This window comes from Megascapheus bottae, unplaced genomic scaffold (genome assembly GCF_031878675.1).
Source record: "Megascapheus bottae isolate mThoBot1 unplaced genomic scaffold, mThoBot2.hap1 HAP1_SCAFFOLD_91, whole genome shotgun sequence".
Classification (NCBI taxonomy): Eukaryota; Metazoa; Chordata; class Mammalia; order Rodentia; family Geomyidae; genus Megascapheus; species Megascapheus bottae.
The window spans coordinates 627,106-652,816 of record NW_028327688.1 but is presented as its reverse complement, the minus strand read 5'-3'; the positions used below and the strand labels follow the sequence as shown (position 1 = coordinate 652,816).

The window sequence follows — 25,711 nt, the reverse complement described above, 5'->3', positions numbered from 1 at the left end:
CTCAAATGGAAGAAGCTCAGGCCTCATGGAAGAGCATAGAGGGTGCCTGGCCCACTTGTGTTGAAAATGGGTCAATCCTGACCACCGACACTTCTGGAAATTTTGTCATAGGACTCTACTGGTGACATGGGGAAGTTCAGGGCAGTTAGAGTCTGGGGAGCTGAACATATCTAAATCTCCTGGACATTACCAGTCCTACTTTCCCAGTGTGATTTGTTTGTGAGGGGGTGGGTGTGTATGTGTGTGTGTGTGTCTGTGTCTGTGTGTGTGTTTCTGTGTGTGTCCATGTGTGTGAGTAATAATTTTTAAGTCACACTACTATATGTTTGGGTATTCTTTTAGCATATAACTGTGAAGTATGCTTTGTCAAAAATTATGTACAAATTTATTAAATGAATGACAAATGATTATTGGGGATATATGCTCATATTCATTGACTCTGTGGCCAATCCTCTCTAGTATAAACACGTGATGACACATTACTCAGGATGAAACATAAGGAATATGCTTGGTCTCAAAGGGAAGTCCGGTTGAAAGTTACCCTACGGGAACACAAATATTTCCAAGGACTAAGTTCTTTTTGCTAGAGTCCCCTCAGATTTCCTTTCTCAGGTTAGTACTATACCACATGAGACACACGTTCCTATGGTACTTGGTGGATACTTGGACATGTAACTCTCACAGAATTTCCTCCTCAGGCTGCCTTTGAATCTCATTGACATCTCAGACCCCAGAGTAGCTAAAGTGACTGTGTATGAGCCACAGTCCCCGGGACTGTTTCTTTCATCTTAGTAAAGGAAAGAGTCAAAGCATGACAGGATGGTTGATTTTTGGATTGTTTGTTTGCTTGTTTGTTTTTTAGTTAGGCATTGAACTCCAGACCTTATTTTATAAGAGAGACAGGCCCTTGAGCCTGTAAACATTAATCATATTTCACTGCTTTTCAACAAGTGGACTCCTTCTTAGTGCATTGTTGAGTATGGAGGATACTCAATGGGATAAGAGTACCTTGCTCCAATCCTCCTTATGAATGGTCATCCCATACTCATGAGGTCCAAGACACCCGTGGTCATCCACCCACGCAGGACTGCAGCCTGTCAGAGAAAATGCCACCAGAACTGCAGAGAACAAACACTGGACTAATAACACAGGGTACTCCTTTAAAATGCACAGGCCCGGAAGTGACGCCTAGTGGTAGAGTGCTTGCCAATCATGCACAAAGCCCTAGGACCACAGAAACAGGAAAACCTGCAAGAGGTGCTGAGAACAAGTGGTAGACCTTGGCCAGAATCTCCAGGACACACTAGTTAATATCTAGTTAACTGCTGAGAAAAAGCAGGAAGTGACACTGTGGGTCAAAAGGTACAGCATTAGCCATATGAAAAATAAAAGTTTAAAGAGAGCTCCAGAGCCTAAATTTCAAAAAATGAGTCTGGTAAAAAAAAAAATAGCGAAATTAGTTTGGAAATTCGGTTTAGGTGGCTGAAAATTACATACATATATACATATACAGATAAATACACACAAACATAAAGTATAAATATATATGAGTGTGTGTGTTCTCAAGACACTGAAGGACTGTAATGTAACAGACTGGAGATAAAAGAGCACCTGCTCTGTGATGTCGGGAGCTCCAAAAATCCCTGGATCTACTGACTCTCCTCAGTGTGTAGGCCCTTCCACTGTTAAAGAAGCTTCATTCTTATAGAGATGTTCCATGTCTGATGATGTCCTGTAATTCTGACTTCTGTGAAGTCCAAGTAATTGCCAGGAAGGTGATTCTTTCTACGGCAAAGATGATGGACAAACATACTTCTGAATTCAAATAATGCCAGTGGAGCTAATAGGCCTCTGAGGAATATGTCACCTGACAATCAGGTAACTGACATTCAAGGAGGAGCACACAGAACATTCTCCAACAGTGATCCACTGCTAGGATACACAAATAGCCTAATCAAATACCAAAATATGCACATCATTCCTCACATCCTGCTGAAGTAGGAGTTTCCTTGTTGTTACACACTCATTACACACTAATTACACACTCATTGCACGTTCATTAACATTACATGTTAATGAATGAATGATCCCAAAGAAAAACACCCATGAAGAGGTAAATACTGATGCACAAACCTATGAATCACCTATGTACATTTTGAACAGAATTTTAGACTATCTGAATATGATAGCCCCATACAACAATAGATGTTAATACTCCTATCTCAGCAAAGTACAGGTTAACTCAAATCATCTGTGAAGACAAGTCTAAATCATATGACCAAAAATAACCTCATATACTAATCTCTATGCCATATATATATACATAAATATATAGCTATAGACTTATGATTATATATGGCATACAATAGATATATAGGTATACAGAAACATATCTCAATGAACTACAATGTATGGGAAATATTTTTTTTCTTGTGTGGTTTTGCTGATTCTGCTTTCTTATTTCTTTCTGTATGGTAGATTTGGTGTCTATCTTGAGTAGGAATATGGATCTCAGGGCAAATGGGTGAAAATGTTCGCCAGTTATACACAATAGACATTATATTGAAAGTGATCAAGACAAGTCACATGGAGAAACAGAAGCAGGAAACTGATAGTTTGTGGAAGGAATGACACTGGACAAAAGGATAAGAACTCAATCCATGTCCTATGTAACTGTAACCATTCTACTCATCTGTGAAAATAAGGTAACTTCTTTACATAGGGATAAAAATCACAGTGAGAGCCTGGTTGGTGCTGGTGGAAGGCTGACCTGAGAGGATCACTGTTCAAGGAGAGCATGTGCAAAAAAGGCCCCATAAAATTTTCTCTTCAAATAACCACTGAAAAATCCACAAGTAGACATGAGGCTTGAAGCTGTAGTACTCTAGCTTTGACCAAAAAGAGCTCCAGAACTGCCCTGGCCCGCAGGGTTCAGTCAACTGAGACCCGAGAGGGAACCATACCTAAATAAGTGGGACAGACAAACACAAAGAAATGAGACCAAGACAGTGTTCTGATCAAGGTCTGTTTATTGAAAGTCAGAGGGGGTTTTTATAAGGCTTTACAGCAGGGGCTAGAGCAGCACAAATTTTAATTTGCAAGACTATCATGGTAAGCAAGAAACGGGGCCTGAGAAAACAGGACATGGGGCAAGTAAACATGTCGACAGAACAGTTCAAACATTCCTTAGCATAAGGCAGAGCAGTCTACAGATTAACTTTGTCAAGATAGCCGTCCAGAAGTCTCTAAACACAGAGAAAAGCAACCAGTAAATAAAGATAATGATCCACATGTCTCTTAGCACAAAGTAAGCAGCCTAAAACTTTTTTACTAAGCCTATCATAATAAAAGTATTAGGCAGCAAGTTAAGAGATCCTGAGGCACAATGTAATAAAGGCTGTGTATGAGAAACCCACTGCTAGTATTACACTTAATGGTGAAAATCTAAAGCCATTCCCTCCAAAATCAGGAATGAGACAAGGATGCCCACTCTCTCCACTCCTCTTTAACATAGTACTAGAATTCCTAGTGCAATAAGGCAAGAAGCAACCATAAAGGGGATCCAAGTAGGGAAAGAGGAAATAAAACTATCCCTCTTTGCAGATGACATGATTCTGTATTTAAAGAATCCTATAGACTCTACTCCCAAGCTCCTTGAGCTGATTCAAAGCTTTGGAAGAGTAGCAGGCTATAAAATCAACCCTCAAAAATCAATTGCCTTCCTTTATGCCAACAGTGAGAGGAACGAGGCAATAATCAGGAAAGAAACTCCTTTCACAATAGCCTCAAAGAAAATAAAGTACCTAGGAATTAGCTTAACTAAGAATGTAAAGGACCTTTTTGACGAAAACTTTAAAACCCTAAAAAAGGAAATTAAAGCAGAACTAAGGAAATGGAAAAACCTCCCATGCTCCTGGATTGGAAGAATCAACATTGTGAAAATGACAATCTTGCCAAGAGCTATCTACAAATTCAATGCAATACCCATCAACATCCCAATGTCATTCTTTAAAGAAATAGAAGAGGCAATCCAAAATTTCATATGGAATAATAAAAGACCCCGTACAGCAAAAACACTTCTTAGCAGAAAGAACAGCGCTGAAGGAATTTCAATTCCAAACTTTAGACTCTATTACAGAGCTATAATTCTCAAAACAGCTTGGTACTGGCACAGGAACAGGCCTGAAGACCAATGGAATAGAACTGAGGACCCAGATATTAAACCACAGACCTATGGCCACCTAATCTTTGACAAGGGAGCCAAAAAAATAGAATGGAAGAAAGACAGCCTCTTCAACAAGTGGTGCTGGCAGAACTGGTTAAGCACCTGCAGAAAACTAAAGCTGGATCCTTCTTTATCACCTTGCACTAGAATTAACTCCAAATGGATCAAAGACCTGGAGGTAAAAGCTGACACACTGAAAACTCTACAGGAAGGAATAGGAGATACACTAGGCCTCCTTGGCACAGGTCGAAACTTTCTTAATAAGGACCAAGAATCTCAACAAATCAGAGAAAGGCTGGATAAGTGGGACTGCATTAAACTGCAGAGCTTTTGTATGGCAAAGGACATAGATAGTAAACTAATCAGGAAGCCTACAGAGTGGGAGAAGATCTTCACCAACCAAACAACGGACAAAGGCCTCATATCTAAAATATATCAACAACTCAAAAAATTGGATCACTCCAAAACTAACCTCCAAAGTAACAACCATCCCATTAAAAAATGGGCCAAAGACTTAAAGAGAATCTTCTCTGAAGAAGAAACAAAAATGGCCTATAGACACATGAAGAAAACCTGAACATCTCTGGTCATAAAAGAAATGCAAATCTAAACAACTCTAAGATTCCACCTCACTCCAGCTAGAATGGCCAGGATCAGGAAAACGAATGACAACAGATGCTGGAGGGGATGTGGCCAGGAGGGATCACTACTACACTGTTGGTGGGAGTGCAAACTTGTTCAACCACTATGGAAAGCAGTGTGGCAGTGCCTCAAAAGGCTAAACATAGAACTCCCCTATGACCCAGCAATTCCACTACTTGGCATTTACCCAACCATCCAGAAACAAGGGCATACTAAATCCACTAGCACAACAATGTTCATTGCAGCACTATTCACCATAGCAAAGATAGGGAACCAACCTAGATGTCCCTCAGTTGATGAGTGGATCAACAAGATTTGTTGATTTGTACACAATGGAATTCTATGCTGCTGTCAGAAAGAATAACATCGCCCAATTTGTTAGGAAATTTAAAGACTTAGAAAAAATCCTATTAAGTGAAGTAAGCCAAACTCAAAGGAACTTAGGCTCAATGGTTTCCCTCATTCGTCATAATCAGTAGAAACCTTGGGCTCCACTGGCAGAGATTTACAATAGTGCAAAGGGCCATATATAAGGCCATATAATGTGAAGCTAATTGAAAGGACCTCCAGGATATTGAAACAAAAGCCATATAATGAATGATTGTTGTCCTTAATGTACTATGTTGTCTCTCATCTCCTTTGCTGTCCCTTGGTTATCCCATATTGGTATAGTATCTCACTTTGTTATCTGATATATTAAATTTATTTGTATTTGGATATTTGAAATTTGATAGGGAAGGGGGGAAAACCAAGACGGGTGGGGGGTGGGGGGGGAGGGAAATGGGTACCAAGACATGTGAAAGGGTATCAATGTATGTGAATTAATGCACCTTCTATCTGGCAAATATCATGTAACACTTTTACTAATTACAATAAAAAAAGAAGAAGTTTGGCAGGAGAGAGTGTCCTCACCCACCAACCCCTCCATCAGGGTATGGCAGCATAAGGGCAGCCTTAGACCCCAGGCCCAAGCCAGCACTGGTTGCTGCACAGCTATTGCCCTCATGGACATGCTTTTTCTTGCCCTGGCTGAGGAGGAGGTAGCCAGTGCAGAGACCATATATGAGGACTGGAGAGAATGCAGCTCATAGGACAGAATGGCTGGCTTGCTCACCAGAAGGGACTGTGTCGTACTCCAATGTGAAAACCTGGCTACAGAAAATATTTGACACTTGAGTGTTGCTTAGTTGTAAAGTGTATGCCAGTATTCATGAGACCCTTGCATCGTCCCCAGTTCATTGAAACTATCCCTCCAAACACCACTTACCCTATATCATGGACTAATGCAAGCCCTGAAAGAGCTATTGAGAACTCATGGGCAACTTCCCAATATTCTCTACCTATGAGTTTTCTTCCAAATGAGTTAGAAGCCAGGTGCCTAGGACTCAGCCTACAAACCCAGTTCATTAGGAGGCTAATCTGAGGCTCTAGCCTTAGTCCTATTAACCATGGCAAAAGCAGCAAAAGGCATTGTGGATCCAATGGTGCAACACTTAGTGAACAAACCTGTCAGGGGTAGGACCCAGTCAATGAGTTAGATAAGTAAACCAAAAGTTGATTACTTGTAAAAGATATCAGTTGAAAAATAGCCAAAAGTTTAGATAGATGAGACAGAGAAACAGGGACAGGGATAGACACAGATGTAGCAAAAGAGACAGAGACAGTAACAGATGGCAAGAGAGAAGACAGTCTCATGTATACCTAGAACCCAAAGGCAATTGTGCCATGGTGGTGTTGCTGTGTTGTCTTTACAATGAGGTGCAGAATCCGCCCAGGTCTTTGTGGAGTTGACCAGTATTGAATGCAAGTTCCATGCAGGAGGTGTTCTGAATTCCTACCTGCCTCTGACCATTCCCACTATGCTGGCAGCATGGGGTTTCCTCTCACAAAGAGTGCAGTACTGAGGAGACTGGGGAGAAATAAAAGGCCAAAGGCAAGACTTGCTGTCTGCTTGGGGTAGGACAAGCCTTAGGAGAGCTGATCTGCACTCTGCAAAACCTGTTGTGTCTGAGATGCCGATAAGGCAGCAGTGAGGTCAGAAGGGGAATAGCTTGTGCCTCCTTCACCCTGACCTGGCAGGACCTGCAGTCCAAAGTTGTCCTTGGAGCATTTTTCTGCAATCCTTTCCCATGCAGGAGTCACAGAGATTGCAGCCATTCAGGGTCTTAACCCACAGTGGATCTCTAAGTGCATGGGAATGGTAGTGGTCTCAGCCCAAGGTTGGACAGCTAAGAAGGTTTGTGTCCCTCTTCCACCAGAACTGAGGATTCCTGATGATGCCAACGTTTTCTATACCTTGAAGACCATGGACGTCTACCATGTGGTGCTGTGGAAGTACACCTTCCCCCGGAGGACACCTGCCAAGCAGAGATCCAGCTTCAGCCTCTTCCACAGGAAGAGGAGGGGAAGCAAGGCTTAAGGAGAGCTCCACGTGCCCATGTATCCCTGGGTCTGACTGGCCATGGGCTGGGCACGTGATGACTTGGGTTGCCCTGTCCACCCCTCACTGTCTTTAACTCCAACCCAGGACACCCAGACTCCTTCACCTACAAAACCACTCTGCTGTCCCCTGGCTTCTTGCATTAGCCAAACTCCCCTCCCCTCCTGGGACTCCCTGAGTACCTTGGGCACAGGTACTCACAGGGCCATCACAGGACAACTGTACCCACCACACTGTCACCTGACTCTAGTACAGGTCACCACCACTTGTGCCCTTGGCTCTTCCACTCCCAGAATCCGTGTTCTGGCCTTCAAAGTTTCATCAAAGGACAATTCCCTACCCTCAGCCTTTCCACTCTTAGTTAGACTACACCAAAATCCAAGCCTCTGACATCAGGCTGGAATGAGACTCACCACATGATGGAAACCACACACTGCAGAGCTCTGGTGTTGAGGAAAATGCCGCTGCTAGATCTCATTCTTACCCACATGTAGAGAAAACTCATTGACCCATTAATGGTGTCAAGGTCAAGCCAATCCCATCACTGTTTCATACAGCAGCACTCCAAACACTGCAGACCATTGAAGATTGGAATTTCAGGAGTGTGGGCCCTGGTGTGTGTCCCAGTTCTTGAGTGAATATGTGGACACATGCCAAAACGGACAGAGCTCACGAATTATCCTGGGGAGATGTTTCAGAAGGAACTGTAAGGTTTGAATTTTCACACTCTATTAAAATTCTTGTTCCATACTCTGGTCATGATTTTCTTCTTTCATGTCTACTGTTACAAAGACAGTGCTCTTTCATGTGTTTTGACCTGGGAAGCTGGCAGGATGCTCAGTGGATTTGATGTATGCACGGCAAAGGCTTCCAACCTTCTGCACTCTAATGAAGGAAGGGCCTGTCCCCCTTCCACTAAGCAAGGGTTCAATTTAGTTTCACTGCACTGAGGTTGCACTAACATCTCTACCACAAAGGGGGTCTGGAGGGGGCTGGCAGTTTGGCCTACTGGTAGAATGCTTGCCTAGCATGCACGAAGACTGGGGTTTGATTCCTCGGTACCACATACATAGCAAAAAGTCAGAAATAGTGCAGTGGTTCAAGTGGTAGAGCTCTAGCCCTGAGAAAGCCCAAGGACAGTGCCCAGGCCCTGAGTTCAAGGCCCAGGTCTGGCACAAAAAAACGGGACTGGAGGCTGAGGTGATCTCACAGAGCTTGGTGAAGGATTGAGTGCTGCTCAATTCCTCCTGGTCAAGCAAGGCACCAGGCGCATGCTCAGGTGCTTGTCTGCAGGCAGGTGATTCTGTCCTAGGTCCCCAGGGGATAATGGCCCCCACACTACAGGTGGAAAATTCCACTGGGGGCCTGGACAAGCACATCACCCTGTACCTCCAACAGACCATTACCCCTCTTTTAATGTTTGCTCCCTTTTTAAGCCCTATAAAGGCCTACCCCAAACCCAGTCCCTTGCTCAACCTCTAGTCCTGTGGGTAGGTCTCTGCCCCTTGCTATTCCCCAATTCATGTCCCGTTCTGTTGATGATTGAGTCCAGCCTATTCTGTTTCCATTCTCCTCCATTTTTCTAATACATGAAGCTGTATTCTAATACTCTGAAATGTGACTGTCTCCCTAAACAACATGTGCACTGCAAAGTTGCACACTGGGAAATTTCAGTTCACACACTATTCAAGGATATTCTTATATTCCATGTGGCTTTCATTTCACCATACTGTCAAGAATTATGCTTTTTAGAAGGTCAAGGGCATGCTCATAAATGGAATGGCACACTGAAGGACAGATGTGGACTCACTGTCATAGGTCTGTGGTAACAATCACTGGACTCAGCACAGGAGGAGACATTATGGAGGACCAAGCTCTTGAGGCCATTATTGATTGATTTAGTTTTGGATGAAGGGCACTAGCTAAACATAAGCACGATGCTGTCCACCATAAAGAATGGGCTAGATCTCCTCAGGGGAATCCAGGTGAAAGCCACCAGGAAGTGTAATACCCATTAACAGTGGCTAAGTTCTTTCTTGCTCTTCTTGAGACTTGAACTCAGGAACTGGGCACTGCCTCTTACCTTTATTGTCTCAAGGCTACTAAAATGATAAAGAAGACAATCCAAACCTTCATATGGAACAAAAAAGATGTGAAATAGCCAAAGAAACTCTAAGCAAAAAAGCAGTGCTTGTGGGTTTATAATCCCAGACCTCAACCTCTATTACAGAGCTATAATAATAAGAAAAAAAACAGCTTGTATTGGCACAAAACTAGACCCAAAGATGAATGGAGTAGAATACAAGACTCAGTGAGACCAAAGGAGGATTCATATACAAGTGAAGTTGTCTTAGATGGTTCAGATCAGCCCATGTTCCAACAAAACCTCCTAACCACCATCAAGTGACCTCCATGAATTCTCCCCCGCCCCTGCAAAAAAAAAAAAGAGTTGTCTGACTTGGCACCAAACTGTGAAGTATAAGAAAAATTGTTGATGTTTCAGATAGTCAGCTTGAGGTCTGAATTCTGAAGGTTCTCCAGGACATAGCCAACTTATTGTGCCAGCAAGAGTTCAACGACTATGCCAGTATTCAATATTGAAAATAGTACTGAGTGGATCTAATCCTGTGACTTCATATGTTGAAGAGTATTACGATTTCAACCTTATTGCTCTCGCTCTGTTTAAATGGTTCTCTATCTAGTTGGTTTAGCCTTGGAGAATCAACAGCATCTAGAAATTTATCAAATTTTTCTCTATTTTTCAATTTATTAGAACATAGTCTTCAAAGTACACTGGTATTCACTGTGACATCTCCATTTTTACTTGCAATTTTTTCCATTTTGGGTCTTTTTCTTCCTTATTTTGGTTAGTTTTTATCTAGGGCTTTGTCGATATTAGTTATCTTTTCATTACAAGTTTTATTCTGTTACTTCTTTCTATTTTTAGTCTATCCTGCTTTCATTCATGTCTCCCCAATCATCATTGCTTTCTGCCTCCTAATTTTCCTGCCATGTTTAGGTGTATCATTAAGTTCTTTCCTTGAAATCACCCTTTATTTACATAGTCACCTTTATGTATGTCTTAATGATTCTAGCATCATAGCTAGAAACATTTCCCCTCGCACTTCCTTTGAATTATACCAGAGGCTCTTGTGAGTTATGCTTTCATGTTCATTAGATTCTAAAGATTTCTTGATTTCCTTCCTAATTCTTCTGGCTATTGAATCATATGTGCTCAGTCTCCATGCACTTGAATATTTTCTGTAGCTTTTTTTGCAGTTGACTTCAAGTTTTATTGCATTGTTATCAGGAAGAAGAAAGTAAATTATTTCTGTTCTCATCTATTTATTAGTATTTGCTTACTATCCTAAAACACTATCTACTTTGAAAAAAGTTCCATGGATTTCCGGGATGACTGTATCATGCGGATGATAAAGTAGTGTGCAATGGTTTCTTAAGTCCATTTGGTCGACAGTGCCATTCCATTCTGATGTTTCTTGGTTCATGGTTTTGAGGTCCAATAATGGTCTGGATATCCTGCCTATTGGAGTTTGAGGTCTCACAGCACCCCACTCACATTATGTTGGACTCCATCTGCACTGGCGAATGCAGTACTGTTTGCTTCATAAGTTTGGATGCATCAACATGAGAGGCATATATGTTAAAATTGTTATCTCTTATTAAGAGATCTTTCTTTTTATGAATATGAAGTGGCCTTCCCTTGCTTCTCTCCATTTTTCTCTTACAGTTTTCATATTCTCTTTTTTGCATAGCCAGTGCTTCAAATATAGTCTAGTCCTTTTGCTGATCTTGCCTGTTGGTATCCTGAAGGCCTCCGAGTGGACCTGGATGACTCAGGTCATCCAGACTTAAAGCGTTCACTACTGTCTTTTTTATGGAGTTCGTTTCCTGTGTTTTTAGTTTGTACTTTTTTTCCAGACCCATGATTCATGGGTTTCCTTTTGTTGTTTATTTGTCTGTCTGTTTGTTTGTTTGTTTGCACCAGTGTTAGGGCTTGAACTCAGGGCCTGGGTGCTGTCCTTGAGCTGTTTTGCTCTACCATTTGTGTCACACCTCCATGTCTACTTTTTGATGGTTAACTAGTGATAAGAGATTCATGGAGTTTCCTACCTGCTGTCTTTGAACCATGATCCTCAAACGTCAAACTCTTGAGTAGCTAGGATTATAAACGTGAGCCACCATACCTGGCAAGTTTTACATGTTACGTTTATATTTTCTTATTTTTGTTGTTTGTCTGATTGATCTAATTGCATTACTTTATCTTTGATCTCTAATACTCCATCCTCACTTTCTTTTAATTCTGTTCACAATATGTTTAATTGAATTAATTGGATTATTGAAATTTTCCTTTCTAAAATGTTGACTCTTCAAAATATCTGTTTCCTCCTTGAATTTTTATTTTTTTATCCTATGTTGGCTTCCTTACTTCATTTTGTTCAGCTGTTGTCTTCGTAGCATTTGTTTAGATTTCTGAGCAAGTTCTTTCAAATATCACCCATTTCACTGTCTTTAAAATCTCTTATGGAAACAGTTGATTTTGGAGGAGATATATTTCTCTGGTGATCTTTATAGTTGTTTTAGTTTATGTATTTGTTTTTCTTTTTTATAATAAAATACTTTAATGTCCCAGTTACACAAAGCCTCCAGCCAGCCGACACCGACCGCTGGACGTGGGGAAACTGAGGCCCCTCGAGTCCCATCCAGCCTGGTTGCAGAGGGCAGGAGGAAGCCTGTGGCCGGGAGAGTCAGTCAGGGCCACGTGCGAGGTGTGGTGCCCGCGGTGGCTCGGGCTGGGGTGCGCCGCCTGGCGTGGGCCCGGTGACCCCCGGCTCTGCCTCTGCCGCCGTGGCTGCCGTGGAGTAGCCGCATCCTCTCGTGGTCCTTGGGGTCCAACACACGGGCCAGGAAGAGGGAGGACTTCTGCGTCCGGCGGGCCCGGAAGCCCCGGCGTGGCCGGCCCTTGCCATTCACGGCCACGTACCACAGCCTGTGGGCACTGGGGTGGCGCCGGCCCCGGGCCCCCCAGGTACCGAGCGGTACAGGCGGGAGGCGTAGGTGTTGTAGCCCAGCTCGTGGATTCGTTCCACGAACTCACATTCGGCACTGTAGTGCTCCGAAGCGTGGAGCCGCCCTCTCTCCTTCATGGCCAGGTACCGTCCAGAGAAGAGCCCCTTGATGGCCACGACCCCACCTCCACCGCCGTGATCTCCAGGAAGCTGTAGGCGCTGTGCTCCAGGCTGCCGTCCACGCGGCCGCTCGGGTGCAGCTGCAGGTGGTACCGGGTGGTGCAGTAGAGCTGGTGGCGCCGGGCGCCCCGCCTAGGCGCTGGTACACGCCGCCGCTGCGCCCGCCCGCATTGCACCACAGCCTCGCCCCCGGGGCCGCCGAGGGCCAGCCAGGCCCCAGCAGGCTGAGCAGCAGGAGCCAGATCAGGCCCATCCTGGCATCGCGCCTGCCACGCGGCGGCTGCTGGCCTGCGCGGTGCCCATGGAAGGCGCAGGGAGGGGATGGGCAGAGGGGAGGGGAGGGGGAGAGAGAGCAGGAGAGAGAGGGGGGGAGAGGGAGACACTGACTTTAATTTCTTCCCCAGGAGCCCTGGAGCGGTGAAATTTCCGCTGCTGCGCAAAAGCAGCTATATTGGATACATTTGTATTTGGTTATTTGAAACTGGATAGGGAAGTGGGAAAAACAAGATGAGGGGTGGTGGTGGGGGAGGAGGGAAATGGGGACCAAGACATAAGAAAGGGTATCAATGTATGTGAATTAATGCACCTTCTATCTGGCGAATATAATGTAACCCTTCTACTAATTAGAATAAAAATATATGAAAAAAACAAAGTGTAAGACCCCCGACTCAGCGGGACGTCTTCCAGAAGGAGACCCTTCCCAAGGAACAACGAGGCCACGCAGTCGGATGCAAACAGCAAGAGGTTTATTTTGGTACACGGGCGCTCAGGGCAACAAAGTCTCCTAGAAGACTTGCGCGCCGAGGCTGGGGAGAGGGGAGTATTTATGGGTAGCTGAAGCATGGTTACAGAAGCAGAAGCATGGTTACAGTGTAGGGATTGGTTAATTCAAATAAGGCTGGGGGTTTATTCTGGGCAGTAGTGGAATTTTCCTTTTTGGCTAGAGAAGGGCTTACGTGTCCTTCTTCTGGTCATAACATGTTATTCACATACTCCTTATCTTACTCCTTATCCTGTCTATACAATTTCAGTTCTCGGTCACTCTGACCGTGAACATCTTGCTGGTTATTTTTCAATTTCTTTTTATGACTAAACTGCAGCTGCTACACAAAATGGAGTCACTTCTGTTATCCTGGGAATTACAGTTAAGGCTATACATTTCTCACAAAGGCTTTTTTGCTTTCATCTCTATCTTTTAAATAAAGTTCCATCTGTTAAGCCCAGTTTTCCCTGGCAAAAATTAGGACATGGAAGGCATTTTCCTGCGTATATTCTATGAAACACAGCTTTTGTCCCAGAATGAGAAAGACTGTACTTGAGAGAAACCTTAACATTGCCTCCTTATAATTCTTTCAATAGCCCCTCCACCAAGCCAGGGCAACAACATCAACAAAACCCTGCTGTTTGATCCAGACTCCTGTCATTCATTTTATTTCACCACCCCAAGCACGAATTCGGGGAAAACCTTCTGAAGTCCTGCAGCTTCAAATTCCTTTTGTAAGTCATCCCACACTGAATACTCTTTGACTTCCAATGCCAGAAACCTTGTGTGTTCTGTCTGTACTTTTGTTTCCAATAGTACACTAATCATTTTCTCTTTGCATTTCTTTCCACTTGAGTCCACATCGACTTTGGAGGTTTTCTGCAGCATCAGGTACTCCTTGATGTTGCTTCTGTGTCCTTGCAGTAAAATCAGTATTATTTTACGCATGAACATCCGTCTTCCTGTGAGCCTTAAATCAGAAGCCCATTTCTGCACAGTTCTGATGTATTTAGTCTTTGCTCTCATAGGATCTAGATGCAAAAGAGCCAGCCACAATCCATCATCCATGGTCGGGCTGACTGCAAAAGCATCCTGGCTGCTGCCCTTTCTGGGTTCTGGCTGGTTGAGGATATGCCGGAGATTCTGCTGACACCAGAGGACCCGCTCCTGAACCATAGGTTCTGACAGGAGGGTCTCTGCTTGCTCGAGTAGCATGTCCTTCCCAGTCTCCCACTGGGCCCTGGTCAGGAGTTCAGAGTTAACTGAGATCCTGGGCAGGCACAAGTGGTAGGTGGCAGGTAACTGGAATACCAACTCTCAGGGTATATCCACATCTCAAGTCCTTCAGCCTTGGTGTGGATTCTGTTTCAAGGCCTCAGGGAAGGAGCCTGGGTCTCGGAGCGCCAGGGCCAGGGGGGAGGGGCGCGGGGCGGGGCCCCCGGCCGGGCCGCGGGGAGAACACCTGAGGCTGATGGCCCGGGGTCTTCACCTGAGAGGCTCAACACCTCCCACTGGTGGGGCCCGCAGAAAATCGCCGCCAAAGCCTCCAGCTCGTCGCTCACCAGCGCCGCCATGTCCGCTTCCGGCGGCCGCTGTCACCAGGCCGGGAGCAGCGCGGCCTCACGGCCACTCATATATCCTAATTTTTGCTGGGTATTTCATTAATGTTTGAACTCAGGACCTCATGCTCTCTTGACCTGCTTGCTTTGCTGACACTCTAATACTTGAGCCATATATCCTAATTTTTGCTGGCCATTTCATTAATGTTTTAACTCAAACCTCATGCTCTCTTGACCTGCTTGCTTGGCTGACACTCTAATACTTGAGCCATATATCCTAATTTTTGCTGGCTATTTCATTAATGTTTGAACTCAGGACCTCATGCTCTCTTGACTTGCTTGCTTGGCTGACACTCTAATACTTGAGCCATATATCCCAGTTTTGGCTGGCCACTTTGGAGACAAACTCACAGAACTTTCTGCCTGACCTTGAATCTCTCATCCTCCATATCCCAGCCTCCTGCTTAGTAGATTATCACATGAACCACAGCATGGGACTTCCTAATTCCACTATTTGATGGGGAATGCAAGTTACTAGTAGAGTGAGAAAAATCGTAGAAAATACTGTGGACGCCACTTAAATTTTATTGAGTCAGTACAGCATTCTGTGATGTTTTCCCAATATTTTATGCCCAAATCAGAAATTAATTCACTTTTGAAAAATATGTACTAAATTCTTGATATGAGCTGTACATTTCACTAAGTTATGGATATGTAAAGATTAATAGGACAATATTCTATTCCCCAAAATCCTCAGTGCCTTCTATGAGAACAAATATGAAGCTGCATGGCTTAGGAATAATTGGGCTGAGCAGGATTTACAGCAACTATGAGGCTTAGAGTCTGGGTTTAAGTTGCCTGGGTGCAAATCCCTGCTTTGTTACTCACTTCTGTCTAGTACTTGGTAAGTTCTTGAAACTTTTCTTTCCATTATTGTGTGATATATGGCACTTGTAATAGATTTACCTCATTGGCTGTTGTAAGCTATAGCATATTATGTGACTAGTTAAATACTGCCTGATCCATAGAGAGGAAACACTTGACAAATATTAGCCGTTAATAGGGTTATTAATACTATCATATGCATTGAGTGCTTATGGCATCATGATGGGTGAAAGAAGACAGAAAATAAGCCATACTATATCAACACAATGAAGTTCAGAAAAACATCACAAGTGAAATATTCTACTGGGAAAAATCCATCAAACAATGATAAATGAAACATTGGATTAGAAAATCCTATAACATCTTTTCTTTCTATTCAAAAACCAAGATATCCCTATAAAAATGATTTGTGTGGCCAGGAATGTGGACTATTAGTAGAGTACTTGCCTAGCACGCACGAAGGTCCCAGTTTTGATTCCTTGTACCACCTACACAGAAAGTCATAATAGCCCAGCACAGTGGCTCACAGCTGTAATACCATCCACTCGGGAGGCTGAGATCTAAGGATTGCAGATAAAAGCCAGCCGGGGCAGTAAAGTCCGTGAGACTCTTATCTCCAGTTAACAACTAGAAAATCAGAAATGGTGCTGAGGCTCAAGCGGTAGGGTGATAGCCTTGAGCTGAAAAAGAGCTCAGGGGCAATGCCCAGGCCCAGACTTCAAGTCTAATGACACACCACAAAAGAAGGAAAGAAAGAAGGAAGGAAGGAAGGAGAGAGAGAGAGAGAGAGAGAGAGAGAGAGAGAGAGAGAGAGAGAGAGAGAGAGAGAGAAAGAAAAAGAAAATCTCTAAGTGGTGTTGTGGTTCAAGTGGTAGACCTCTAGCCTTAAGAAAACCCAAGGACAGTACACAGGCCCTGAGTTCAAGCTCCAGCCTCCTGAGTAGCTAGGATTGGAGCAGCAGCCACCAGCACCTGGCTATATATGTGTTTTTAAAAACTATAAACTCGGCTGGGTGTTTGGCTTAGTGGTAGAGTGCTTGCTTAACATGCATGAAGACCCGGATTCGATTCCTCTTGTACCACATACATAAGAAAAAGCCAAAAGTGGTGCTGTGGCTCAAGTGGTTGAATGCTAGTCTTGAGGAAAAAACCCAAGGGCAGTGCTCAGGCCCTGAGTTCAAGACCTAGGATTGGCAAAAAAAAAAAACAAACTAGAAAATCTTAGCTGCTACCACACAGTTAAAATAATAAACCCATTTCCTGATAAAAGAAAAATCAAATGTTAAAGATATATAGTTTCTGGACTTCCAATTCCCTGTAAGCCAATCATTATTGATCTGCATTCTCCTCTGCTCTTTTTAATGCCATGGACCTACTGTTATAGTCGAACAAGAGGGAAGAGAGAAACAGTATGAAACTTAACGGCATGTCATCGTCAGAATTACTAATGCACAGTTGTTAATCACTGAGGACCCTTTTAACATCACAGGTAACCTTCTATACAGTTCCATTTATCACTCTGGTTCTAATGTATTTGCCAAACACATGAATATTTAAACATCTAAAACTATGGCATCAACAGAAAATGTGACAGATTTACAGTCAGAGTTTTTCCTTTGGGTTTCTCATCACTGTGTACCTGGGTTACACAATACAAAGAAAATCTCACTTCACCTGGAGAGTCAGCTGTCTGTTACAAAATAATTGAGACAATCCACTGAAAAGAAGAAAAGGTTTACATTGCCTCATCCAAACATATCTCTTGGCTATATTGTTTTGAGCAATGTATATCAACTGGAACATGTGATAGAAGAGGAGGCCTGTGTAACTCAGTGGCTGGGGGGTGGGGAGAGAGACAGAGAGAGACAGAGAGAGGGGGGGGGAGAGGGAGAGAGGGCACACAGAGACTATCATCCCCACTATGCCATTTAAGGGCATGCTCACAGTGACCTAATTTCCTCCCTTCCTCCTAAAATACCCCAGTACTGAGGATTGGTAGAGGAACATGCCCAAGGTCCTGAGTTCAGTACCTGGAAGGTGAAGAAAGCAAAGGAAAAACTTAGTTGCAAGTGTGATTGTACAGGTCTGTTATACCAGCACTTGGGAGGCAGAGCATACAAGATCTAGGACCTAGCTACATGTTTAGAATGTTTGATTTCATCTCATCTCTCAGATCATCTCTATAATGTATGAGATATGATTAGCTTCATTTTATAGAGGAAACTTGAGGTTCGCAAATAATTAAATGTCTTCTCTGAGTCCCAGGGGAAGGATCATGGATCTGGCCTTTCAGGAAAATCAAACCTATGCTGTGAGCTCCAGGAGTTGTGGTCAGAGACAGATGAGCAGTGTACTTGGAGATCACATGGTGCTTTCTGAGAGGGCTAAGCAGGTGATCCCAGCATGGAGAAGGCAAGATGGCATCATGGGATACCAGTCATCTCCAGTGCTTCATCCCCAGAGAAAGCTGACCAGAATGTCTACAGGCCTCTCACAGAGGAGTCCACCACACCAGACCTTTCCTTCTTCCCTCTTTTGTTTGCGTGAGTGAGTGAGTGTGTGTGTGTGTGTGTGTGTGTGTGTGTGTGTGTGTGTGTGTGAGAGAGAGAGAGAGAGAGAGAGAGAGAGAGAGAGAGAGAGAGAGAGAGAGAGAGAGAGAGTTCTGTGCTCACCGCAGGTACTCTCCCACTTAAATTATGACTCCAGTCCAGCATTTTGCTGATGAATTGGAGATGGACCCTCAAACTTTCCTGTCTAAATTGACATTCAGGTTCCGTTCACACCATCATCAGTGGCTAGGGTTATGAATGATTCCTTTTAATAGGAGAGCAATATCATACCTCGGTGGGATTGGGGTTTGGGAAACTACAGAAATTAGTGCTCAAGCAGATGACCCGACAACCATTCAGTGCAATGATGAAGAACAGCACAGGACACCTCTAGGCCAGCTTGCCACACCGTCAATCTCAGCCACAGTAACCCAACCTAAGAGGAGAATTGGACTTTCTCACATGGTCCAAGTGAGCTCACAGGAAGGCAGAGAAAGCACAAAGTGAAATGGGAGGTCAGGAGGGCTGGTGAAAGTACATACCACTGTCAGGCCCTCACACTGGTATCAACAATCGCTGGAGGCTTACAAGGGAAATGCTAGCTACTGAGGAGGCTGATACCTCAGGATCATGGCTCAAGACAGCCCAGGCAGGAAAGCCTAAATGTAACCACCAACAAGTCGGAAGTAGAGACACAACTCAAGTGAGAAGGGCCAACTCTGACATAAGTAAGAGCCAGTAGCTGTGAGTTCAAGTCCCAGTACTGACAGCACAAGAGTAAGGGAGGAGTCAGAGAGTAAGAGCGAGAAAAAGAGAGGAGGGGGAGAAGAGAGAGGGAGGGAGGGAAGTAGGGCAGAAGGAAGGAAGGAAGGAAGGAAGGGAGGGAGGGAGGAATGGAGAGAGCGACAGGAACTATTTTGTAAGTTTTAAAAAGTGGAAAAAATTAATATTTAAAAGCCAAAACTGGAGGGCAGGGAATTCATTCCATTTCCTCCTAGGAGGAGCAGTTTGGGATTCAGAACGGTTCCTGAGAAATCAACATGTCTCTTCCAACAACGTAATGTTGGAGCTTCCCAAATGAGAGAGGTATGGTGCACCTGTTCAAATTTCCTACCTAATCAGTGAAACACATCACAGACAGTATAAATTCAGTATTGTTGAGAACTGGACACTCATGTTTACTGTGGCACTATTATAACAGTAAAGATTTATGTGGCCACTCAAGTTTCTGTCAACAGATGAACGGAGGGAGGAAAAAATACACACACACACACACACACACACACACACACACACATACACACACACACTCACACAGTGGAGTATTGTTCAGTCATCTATGAGAATAAAAGTGTGTTAGTTCCAAGAAAATGAGAGGAAGTGGACATCAGAAAAGCCAAGGAAAATATGTCAGACTTGTGACCACCACATGTTTTCTCTTACATTTGGAGTCTAGACCCAAGTAATCAAACATCTAAATAAAAAAGGCCTAAGCAGAGGGAAGGATAGAAAGGTGTATAGGAACCAGGATGAGAATGTGAATAAGCACACAGTTCTCTTGTGCACGGGTGGAAATATCATAATAAAATCCATTATTTGGTGAGTTAGAATTGTGGCCTAGTGGTGGAGTGCTTGCCTAGCATGCACGAAGACCCAGGAGTAGAGCTAGAGAGTGGTAGAGCTCTAGCCTGGGTGCCTCCTTGGACACATTTTGCTCAAGGCTAGTGATCTGCCACTTGAGCCACAGGGGCACTTCACACATGGACATCTCTCCCTACTCCATCACTGAGCCAAGACATATAGAGTTCCCATTCTCTCTTGGATGCTGCCTAATTTACATTCCTTTTTTTTTTGCCAATCCTGGGCTTGAACTCAGGGCATGGGCACTATCCTTGGGCTTCCTCAAGGCCTACCCTTGAGCCACAATACCACTTCCAGCTTTTTCTGTGTATGTGGTGCTAAGGAATAGAACACATGAGTTTGTGCATGCGAGGCAAGCACTCTACCACTAGGCCATGCTCCAGGTCCCTTACATTCAGTTTTATTGAGCAATTCAAATGCATGCCCCTCTTGAAGTTGAATGTCAGCCAGGGGCTTTGGGCAGCCTCCACAGCCCCTCCCCCTTTTCCTTTGTAGCAGGAAGGATCCTTTGCCTTCTGACACATCCCATTTCATCTATTTCCTCATTTTATTGAAATCTGTTCTTCCCTATGCTAATCACACTCCTGTTTATCTATGGGTTTTCCAATGCATGAATTTTTTCACATCCAAAAGTCCGAATGTAAGCAAGCTGCTAGGAAATTTTCACTCAGAATCCAACGGTTGGTCTTGAAAATGAACAAGTATGGAATTTATCTCTAAGAGGCAGTCAGTGGTTGGTGAGGCCCACAGCTGGACATAGGCAAGGTGAAAGGCAGGTGTTAGATTTCATCCTCATCCTACTCAGAGTAGTGAGTAACTAAAAATTTGTGGGAGGGCTGGGAATTGGGCCTAGTGGTAGAGTGCTTGCCTAGCATGAAGGAAGACCAGTGTTTGATTCCTCAGTACCACACACATAGAAAAAAGCTGGAAGAGGTGCTGAGGCTCAAGTGGTAGAGCTCTAGCCTTGAGAAAAGTCCAAGGTCAGGGCTCAAGTCCTAACCTCCAGGACTGCCAAAAAATAGACAAAAAATTATGGGAGCTTTCAATTATGTATAACTCAGCATGAGAGCATTCACCTTGCATCTACAGGCTCCACAATTGATCCTCAGCACCATACAAAAAGAAATAATTAAAGAAATAAAATTTATGAATTTTCTGGAGTTTTTATTACTATTGTTAGACTATAGTTGACTTTGAACAACTCAAAAAGACAGCCCACAAATACAGTAAGAATTATGATATTTTCTCTCCCCCATCTCCTCCCTCTCTCTCTATATCTCACTTGCTGGCTCAGTTGTGTGTATGTGCATGTATTTTACACTCTGGCTGTGTTGTCCAGACTCTTTGAAACAGCTAGGCTCAACTGATATTCCCATCTCAGGTTTCCAAGGTTTCTGGGACAACTAAAATGTACCACCATACCCCGCTCAGAACTAGACTATTAAAAATCACTCTCTCTTGTATAACTACAGGGGAATTTTATGAGAATAGGCAAATTCATTGTCACAATTTAAAACACGATCTGTAATACCAAAATTTTTTCTTCTTCTAAAGTGTTGCTCTTCTTTATAAGAAAATTCTGGCTAAACTTTGTCTCTCTCTCTGAATCTTAAGTTTGAAGGAGAAGCAAATCTATCATCATATTGAAATTAATATAGGGAATATGTCACCAGCCATCAATTTCTCCTGAGGCTGAGATTTGAGGATCATGGTTCAAAACCAACCCACATGAGAAAGTCCATAAGACCCTTATCTCCAATTAACCACCAGAAAACTGGAGTTGGAACTGTGGTTCAAAGTGATAGAGCACAAGCCTTGAGCAAAAGAGCTCAGGACAGTGCCCAGACCCTGAGTTCAAGCCCCACAACGAGACCCAAAACACAGACACAGACACAGACACACGCACACACACACACACACACACACACACACACACACACACACGAAGACTTGCTTCTAGGGTAGGTTGAGGGAGGCTCTACCTGTAAGGTAGAGGTCTAAAGTGTATACCACATGTAGCTAAAGGAGCATGGACTCTGCCCACAGGAAGGGCTCACTGACCTGTCCTTAATGATTCAAAGCCTCCCTGTGCTCTGTTCATCTGGAAAGGTGGGATGAGAAAGACAGATGCAACACTTCTGTTCTAATCATTGAAGCTACCCAGTGATATTTTATCCTTCAAAACAGATCTTCCTCTACCAGATCACTGAAGAGTCTTGCCACGTCATTAGATTGCTATCTTCGGTTGAGAAGAAATACTGTGGTGTGTGGATGTAGAAACTGCAGATGGGCCAACCAGGAAGCATGAAGCAGATGGGGCTAAGATCCAGCAGAGGCCCCTTGATCTCTACAAGCTGGGTTGTGATGCATTGTGACAGGAAATCAAGCCCAGTTGCTCGTACCCGTAGGTAATAGTGGTGGCATTACTTGAGGTGGTGGGGGCAGTCTGTCTGTGGATGGTTTGGGTGGCATATTTGGACAAGTAGCAAAGTGGGAGCTTGGATGATGAGAAGTAGATTGTTGGTGAAATGAAGCTTTCATTTGGGAACCCAAAACCTTAATTTCTTTTTTTTATTGTAATTAGTAAAAGGGTTACATGATATTTGCCAGATAGAAGGTGCATTAATTTACATACATTGATACCCTTTCACATGTCTTGGTACCCATTTCCCTCCCCCCCACACCCCCCACCCGTCCTGGTTTTCCCCCTTCCCTATCAAATTTCAAATATCCAAATACAAATAAATTCAATATATCAGATAACAAAGTGAGATACTATACCAATATGAGATAACCAAGGGACAGCAAAGGAGATGAGAGACAACATAGTACATTAAGGACAACAATCATTCATTATATTGCTTTTGCAAAACCTTAATTTCTTAAACCTTGAGCCACATACTTTGCTTGAACTGTATGCCTTTTCTGGTCGATTTTTACTGAAGCTTATGGTAATGAAAAGTGAACTTAGTCACATGGCCTACTGTACTATACACCTTAAAATCTACAGCTGACTTGAATTCTTTTTTCTATCATTTAGAAGACTTTCCTTTTCTTTTTCTTTTTTTTTTTGCCAGGCCTGGGGCTTGAACTGAGATCTGAGGATTGCAGTTTGAAATTAGTCTCTGCAAGCAAGTAAATGAGACTTGTTTTTAGTTTTTGTGCTAGTCCAGGGGCTTGAACTCATGGCCTACTCTCTGTATCTGAGCTTCTTTTGCTCAAAGCTAACATTCTATCATTTGAACCACAGCACCACTTCTGGCTTCTTTTGAATATTGTATTGGAGAGAAGAGTGGCATAGACTTTTCTGCCCTAACTGGCTTTGAACTGTGAGCCTCAGATCTCAGCATCCTGAGTAGCTAGAATGACAGGCCATGAGCCAGTAGCACCTGGCAGTCCATGAAACGCTTATCTGCAATTAAATACCAAAAAGCCAGAAGTGGAGCCAGATATGGCTCAAGGTGTGGCTAGTTCTAAAGCATTAGCCTTGAGAAGAAAATTAAAAGCTCAAGAAAGCACCTAGACCTTGAGGTCAACCCAGGACCAAGACACACACAAACACACACACACACACACACACACACACACACACACACACACACACACACGTTGTTTCCTATACATTAAAACTGCAGTTCTTTAGATTCCTATGTTATAAGGCCCAGTGGCAGTCTCCCTGCCTTTTTCTTTTACTATAACAGCCTCCAGTGTCTGTTTGATGTTTATGTGAAACCAGTGGCTATAAATTAGACAGCTTAGAACAACAGAACCAAAATAAAATAATCTCAAGTTATTAAAGATATTTATAACAAAATTTAAATACACATAAGACTGCTTAAACAATTTTCCATCTATCACTTTGTGTTTACTCTGAGAAACACCAGCTCCTGCTCAGTATTTAACTCAGGCAGATGGACTCTGAACAAAAGCTTATCCAATTTCCCTGAAACAGATGCAGTCATATCAGTTTTCCTTGACACAAAATGTGACAAGCTACTGCCTTCACTTCTCTTGGTTGTGCGGCAGGCCTGGGCACTGTCCTTGGGCTTTCTCAAGGCTACAGCTCTACCACTTGAGACACAGCACCACTTCCTGCTTTTCTGTATGTATGAGGTACTAAGGAATCGAACCCTGGTCTTCCTGCATGCTTAGGCAAGCACTCTACCAGTAGGCCAAACTCCTAGCCCTGCCTTCAGTTTTATCCATGGAGAAATAGATTCAGATGTAAGAACTGGACTAAAATAGGTCCTTCCAAGAATGGGAGGTAAATGAAGGAAATGAGAGAGAGAGAGAGAGAGAGAGAGAGAGGAGAGAGAGGGAGAGGGAGAGGGAGAGAGAGAGAAATGCTCTTCCTCCAGGGACCAGTGCTAGACGGTTCTGGGACATATCTCAGAGTTGATCCATTAGAGGAGTAAGGAAGCTGGGATATTTTATGTACTAGCTCATATTCATTATTGTTTAAGGGCTGTCCTGGAGCTTTAGTGCCTAAGGGACTTCCAGATTGCCCCTTACATAGGCTGAGCATGCTACTATAGGTAAAAAAAATGTCCACAGGCAAAAAGTGACAGTAATTTGCAGAAAGAAGCCATCTGTGCATAGGGAAATGACAAATAAAGACATATGGAGGGATGGCAACCGTGTTGGTTCACAAATAACTCAATTAGAGCATTCCTGTGAGAGGGTGCAAGAGCAGTGACTCTCCATGCAAGGGCCATGCGTGGAGTGAAGCACTAGTTACTCAGTTAAGTTAAAATCAGCTGGATTGAGGCATTATAATGACTGTATTGCTAACTACCTGGGAGGTGGACTTTGGGAGAATGGTAGCTTGCAGCTATTCTGAGTATGTAGGTTTATGAGACCTCTTCTTTAATACATAGCTGACTGTGGAGACTTCTGCCTATCATCTTAGCACACGAGGCTAAGATGGAGAGGTTTGTGATTCTAGGACACGCTAGGCACAAAAATTCCCTAAACTCAACAGAAAGGTCAGGTAGGCCACTGGCCTGAGATTCTTATCCCAGTTACAATGGAAAAACTAAAACAGGTAGTCATGGTCTGACCCAGATTAAAAAAAAATGACTAGTGAAACAAATGCCTGGGGAAGTGGCTCAGTAATAGAAAGCATGCCTGGTAGGCAATTAAACTTTAAGCTCAAAGTCTAGTACAGCCAACTTATTTATATATACATGTATGTGTGTGTACATATGTGGTGTACATATGTATTGAAAGACAATCTACCACTCAGTTGCACCTTGCTTTAAAAACTGGGCCAGGAGCATGGCCTTGTGGTAGAGTGCATGCCTAGCATGCACGAATCTCTGGGTTTGATTCCTCACTACCACATGCATAGAAAAGACAAAAGTGGTACTATGATTCAAGTGGTAGAGTGCTGGCCTTGAGGAAAGCCCAAGGACAGCACCCAGGCCCTGAATTTAAGCCCCAACACTCACACAAAGATAAATCAATAAATGACTTCACAAAGCACTATAGCCTTAAATCCTTTTTTACATTGTTTACTACGTATCTATGAACCACTTATGGCCAAGTTAATGATGAAAAGACTTCTTTTTCTCAGTGGAAATATTGCATTGGTTCTTCACATTCATTAAGAATCTTCCTGGTCATGTTCAGTGAACAAAAAATGAAAGAAGAATGTGGTATGCCTGATGATCACAGATTAAAAGACACAGTAAAGGGGCCAAGAGTTTGGCCTAGTGGTAGAGTGCTTGCCTAGCATGCACGAAGACCTCAGTACCACATACGTAGAAAAAAGCCAGAATTGGTGCTGAGGCTCATGTGG

General features: G+C 43.4%; 2 pseudogenes; both read right to left on the bottom strand.

Moving 5' to 3' along the window:
• Window positions 1–12,077: 12,077 nt before the first annotated feature.
• On the bottom strand, window positions 12,078–12,767 carry LOC150039518 (fibroblast growth factor 3 pseudogene; annotated as a pseudogene).
• A 1,176-nt stretch (window positions 12,768–13,943) lies between these two features.
• LOC150039517 (RWD domain-containing protein 3-like) lies at window positions 13,944–14,851 on the bottom strand (annotated as a pseudogene).
• Between the last annotated feature and the right edge of the window lie 10,860 nt (window positions 14,852–25,711).